Here is a 5,895-nt window from a genome sequence, read left to right as displayed (position 1 = left end):
GGAAGGAGGTAAAGCGGGGGGATGGGGAGGAGGAGAAGGGGGAGAGGAAGTAGGGGGCTCAGTCTGGGAAGGCCTCCTGGAGGAGGTGAGCTCTCAGTAGGGCTTTGAATGAAGGAAGAGAGCTAGCTTGGCGGATGTGCGGAGGGAGGGCATTCCAGGCCAGGGGGAGGATGTGGGCCGGGGGTCGACGGCGGGACAGGCGAGAACGAGGCACAGTGAGGAGGTTAGCGGCACAGGAGCGGAGGCTGTGGGCTGGGCTGTAGAAGGAAAGAAGGGAGGTGAGGTAGGAGGGGGCGAGGTGATGGAGAGCCTTGAAGCCGAGAGTGAGGAGTTTTTGCCTGATGCGTAGGTTGAGTGGTAGCCACTGGAGATATTTGAGGAGGCGAGCAACATCCCAGAGCGTTTCTTCACAAAGATGATCCGGTCAACAGCCTGAAGTATGGACTGAAGTTGGGAGAGACAGGAGGATGGGAGATCAGAGAGGAGGCTGATGCAGTAATCCAGTCGGGATAGGATGAGAGATTGAACCAGCAACGTAACGGTTTGGACGGAGAGGAAAGAGCGGATCTTGGCGATGTTGCGAAGGTGAGACCGGCAGGTTTGGGGGACGGATTGGATGTGAGGGGTTAACGAGAGAGCGGAGTCGAGGATGACACCAAGGTGGCGGGCTTGTGAGACAGGAAGGACGTTAGTGCTGTCAACAGTGATGGGAAAGTCAGGGAGAGGGCAGGGTTTGGGAGAGAAGATAAGGAATTCAGTCTTGGACATGTTGAGTTTCAGATGGTGGGCAGACATCCAGATGGAGATTTCTTGAAGGCAGGAGGAGATACGAGTCTGGAGGGAGGGAGAGAGAACAGGGGAAGAGATGCAGATTTGGATGCGATCAACGTAGAGATGATAGTTGAAGTCGTGGGAGCGAATGAGCTCACCAAGGGAGTGAGTGTAGGTAGAGAACAGAAGGGGACCAAGAACTGACCCTAGAGGAACCCCTACAGTAACGGGATGGGAGGGGGAGGAGGAGCCCGCAAAAGATATTGAGAATGAACGGCCGGAGAGATAAAAGGAGAACTAGGAGAGGACAGAATCTGTGAAGCCATGGTTGGATAGCGTGTGGTTATTCCTCCTCCTCCTACTACACTGAAAAAGAACTGTTACGGGGACAGCCTGGACCATCCAAAAGGAAATGAACAGTAGGTCGCCTCTGTTGTATCTAGAATAATTTGGTAGAGACATCAGAAAGAACTTCTTGAATTTGTCTCAGGTTAGGAGGGGTGTTTATACAGTCTCGGTACTAGAAGATATTTAAAAACAGGATTAGGTTCTGCCTGGTTTAGAAGACTGAACCACTTGGGTCCCTTGAGTCCTTACCTCCTTTTAAAATCTGGGATCAATAAATTAATCAATCAGTGGTACTTATTGAGTACTTACATTGTGCAGAGCACTGTACTATACAATTGAGTTAGTAGACATGTTCCCTGCCTATAACGAGCTTACAGTCTAGAAAGGGAGACAGATATTAATATAAATAAATAAGTAATTTCTAATATAGAATTTACAGATACGTACATAAGTGCTGTGTGATTGAGGGGGTTGAAAATCAAATGCCCAAATGTCACAGATCCCAGCCGTACACCCTCTCTATGCCTAAATGCTTTTTCTTCAAGATGCTTTTTCTCCAAGACAGCGTTACTTTGGATAAGACAACATTGCTCCGGATCTCGGGGAGAATCTCTGGAGCATGAATCGCAGTGCTTAAACAGCAGATGAAACTTTCATATGAGGTTGCAGTTGTAAGACAGTAAGCACTTAGCATAATACTTCACATGCATAAATACCATTGATTGATTGATTGATTGATAAGCAAGTGAAACTGTTCTCAACAGTAATAATGATTATAGTATTTGTCAAGTTCTTTCTATGTTCGTGGCAATGTACTAAGTGCTGAGGTGGGTACAAGCAAATTGGGTTGGGTTGGACACAGTTCCTGTCCCACATGAGGCTCACATTCTTAATCTCTATTTTACAGATGCGGTAACTGGGGCACAGAGAAGTGAAGTGACTTGCCCAAGCTCGCACAGTAGACAGATGGAGGATCTGGGATTAGAACCCAGGTCCTTCTGACTCTCAGGCCCGTGGTTTTACCACTACGTCACATCTGTTCTCCTTCCAACTTTGTCTATGAGTCCCATATGGCACAGGAACTATATCTGACCTGATTAAACTTAGTACAGCGCTTGGAAAATAATAAGGGCAGCAACATCCCCAAGAAGCGCCCTTTTCTCTCCATTCAAACTGCTACTACGTTAATACACTCATCCTATCGCGACTAGATTTCTGCATCAGCATCCTTTCTGACCTGCCAACCTCCTGACTCTCCCTGCTTCAGTCTATACTTCACTCTGCTCCCGGATTATCTTTCTACAGAAATGTTCTGGGCACGTCACCCCCCTCCTCAAAAATCTCCAGTAGATGTCCATCAACCTCCGTAACAAGACAAAACTCCTCACTATTGGCTTCAAAGCTCTCCATCAACTTGCCCCCTCCTACCCCACCTCCCTTCTTTCCTTCTACACCCCAGCCCGCACACTGTGCTCCACTTGTACTGACTTTCTCACTGTGCCTGTCCCGCCATCATTCCCTGGCCCATGTCTTACCTCTGGCCTGGAATGTCCTCCCTCCTCAAATCCGCCGAACAATCACACTTCCCCTCTTCAAAGCCCTACTAAATGCTCATCTCCTCCAGGAGGCCTTCCCAGACTAAGCCCCCCTTTTCTCAGCTCCTTCTCCCCTCTCCATTGCCCGGACTCACGCCTTTGCACTACCCCCCTCCCCCGCACCACAGCACTTGTGTATATAGGTACATATCTACATTTCTATTTATTTATATTACTGCCTGTTTACTTGTTCTGATCTGTATTTATATCTATAATTCTCTTTATTTATATTCATGCTAGTGATGTCTGTTTACTTGTTTTGATGTCTCTCTCCCCCCTTCTAGACTGTGAGCCCGTTGTGGGCAGGAATTGTCTCTGTTGCTGAACTGTACTTTCCAAGCGCTTAGTAGAGTGCTCTGCAAACAGAAAGTGCTCAATAAACACGACTGAATGAATGAAAGGGTCAAAGAAGACCTGGTTTCAAATCCCGGATCCGCCACCTGTCTGCTGTGTGGCCCTTCACTTTCTCTGTGCCTCAGCATCTCATCTATAAATTGGGGGTGAAGACCTGAACCCCATGCAGGTCATGGGCTCTGTTCAACATGATTAGCTTGCATCTACCCCAGCGCTTAGAGCAGTACCTGGCACATAGCAAACTATTAGCAAACACTTCAAAGAAAAAAAAAAGGAAAGCGCCTAGCAAATACCACAAATATTATAATTTTGGATTCTCTGTGCTCTCAAGACTCAGCTTCCCAGTGGAAAGCAAGTGCACCCAGTCTTATCTTCCCCTGCTACTGTTTCCTTTTCCACTGATTTTTTTTTATTGTTGGTTTGTTTCATTCCAGATCTAACTTTCCCCTGGGACAGAGCCATGGAGAAGGAAAACAATACTATGGGGACAGACGTCGTTCTTCTTGGGCTTTTTAACCACACCCGGGCTCACCAAGTCCTCTTCACCTTGGTTATGATGGCCTTCGTCACCTCCTTGATGGGCAATGCAGCTATAATTCTCCTGATGCACAGAGATCTCCACCTCCACACCCCCCACGTACTTCCTGCTTGGTCAGTTTTTGCTCATGGATGTGATGCTGGTCTTCACCACCATTCCCAAAATGGCCGGCTACTTCTTGTCTGGCAGGAATTCCATCTCTCTCGTCGGACGTGCTGTCCAAATCTTCATCTTCCTCACTCTGGACGGGGACGAGTGTTTCCTGTTAGTCGCCATTGCCTATGATCGGTTCGTGGCCATTTGCCACCCTTTACGTTATCCCATTCTCATGAGCCCCAGGCTCTGCCTCCTCCTGGCGGTGGTCACCTGGTTGCTCGGTGCAACGGATGGGTTGGTGCAGGCGGGGGTCACCATGAGCTACCATTTCTGCCGTTCTCGAGAAGTCAACCATTTTTTCTGCGAGGCCCCCACTCTGGGGCGCTTAGCCTGTGACGACACTATGGTCTCTGATTCTGTCAAGTACATTTGCTGTACCCTGATGCTACAGATCCCCTTCTACATCATCCTGGGCTCTTAGGGCCTCACTGTTGGGGCGGTACTCCAAATGAAGTCAGGGGCGGCCAAGAAGAAGGCCTTCACCACCTGCTCCTCTCATCTCAGTGTCGTCGGCCTCTTCCTCGGAGCCACTATTTTTGTCTACATGAGGCCCAGGTCGTATGACTCAAAGGACTATGACAAGGTGGTTTCAGCCTTCTACAATATCCTCACCCCCGTACTGAACCCCCTCATCTACAGCCTGAAGAACAGGGAAGTTCTGGAGGCCTTAAAGAGGGGTCTCACTGATTGCAAGTTAAGGAATTAACATTGAGAGTGGATGGGGAATTAGCATGGCCTAGGAGTAGATCCCGGGTCTGGAAGGGAGAGGAGGTGGATTCTAATCTCTAATCTCTCTGCTTTGTTACCTTGGTCAAGTCACTTAACTTCTCTGTATCTCAGTTACCTCATCTGCAAAATGGGGATTCAGACTGTGTTCCCCAAGTGGGACAGCGACTATGTCCAACCTGATTATCTTGTATCTACCCCAGCTCTTAGAACAGTGATTGATTGGCACATGGTAAGTGCTTAACAAATGCCACAATTATTATTATTATTATTATTACTGGGGTCCAATGGAGTTTCCCACTTTGCTCCTTGGGAAACGGCGTGGCCTAATAGAAAGAGCAGGAGCTTGGGAGTCGGAGGACCTGGGTTTTAATTCCTGCTCTACCACTTGTCTGCTGGGTTGCCTTGGGTAAGTCACTTCATTTCTCTGTGCCTCAGTTACCTCATCTATAAAATGGGGATTCAATACCTGCTCTCCCTCCTACTTAGATGTGAGTTCCGTGTGGGACAGTGATTGGGTCTGAACTGATTCTCTTGTATCTTCTCCAGTGCTTAGAACAATGCTTGAGCACTTTACAACTATTATAATTATTGCCATTTACCTCAATTGATATTTCAGTGGTAAAGAACCAGTTTCTTTTTTATCGTATGTGGAGTCTCTTTTCTTAAAAAAATAGTAAATATTTAAGACTTACTATGTACCAGTCTCTCTACTAAGTGCTGGGGTTAATAATAATAATGATGATGATGATGATGATGATGATAGTATTTGGTAAGCATTTACTGTGTGCTAGGCACAGTATTAGGCACTAGAGTGGATACAAGCAAATCAGGCTGGCTAAAGTCCCTGTCTCATATTAATTCATTTATTCAACCATATTTATTGAATGTTTACTCCATCCAAAGCACTGTATTAAGCACTTGGCGAGTACAATATAACAACAAACAGGCACATTCCCTACCCACAGCAAGAGTATATGGGGCTCACAGTCTTAGCCCCTGTTTTAAAGATGAGGTAACTGAAGCACAGAGAAGTCAAGTGACTCGCCCAAGGTCACACAGCAGTCAATTGGTGGAGTTGTAATTAGAACTCTGGCCCTTTGACTCCTAGGCCCCTGCTCTTTCCACTGGATCATGCTGCTTTCCATTGTAAATGATGGCTGCAGCTTTGACAATTCATTAATTGGACCTGGTCAAAGGAACCAAACATAGTCCAAGTGGTTTGCATAGACTCTTTTACTCTCTCTTATCCCTGCCAATCATCTCAGGTTCCCTCAGGTTAGGCAGAGTGGAAGTGCACACAATAATCTCTCTCTCTTCCTCTCCCTTATTCTCACTCTGTCATTCTCCTCTCAATAACAGCTATATTCTACTCTCTCAAGTGCTTACTACAGTGAGTGCTTTGCA

General features: G+C 47.0%; 1 pseudogene; it reads left to right on the top strand.

Moving 5' to 3' along the window:
• Positions 1–3,528: 3,528 nt before the first annotated feature.
• On the top strand, positions 3,529–4,468 carry LOC119922595 (annotated as a pseudogene).
• Positions 4,469–5,895: the final 1,427 nt, after the last annotated feature.

Source organism: Tachyglossus aculeatus, unplaced genomic scaffold (assembly GCF_015852505.1).
Source record: "Tachyglossus aculeatus isolate mTacAcu1 unplaced genomic scaffold, mTacAcu1.pri scaffold_114_arrow_ctg1, whole genome shotgun sequence".
Taxonomy (NCBI): domain Eukaryota; kingdom Metazoa; phylum Chordata; class Mammalia; order Monotremata; family Tachyglossidae; genus Tachyglossus; species Tachyglossus aculeatus.
The sequence above is the reverse complement of the archived record's forward strand: the minus strand, read 5'-3'. Positions and strand labels throughout refer to the sequence as shown.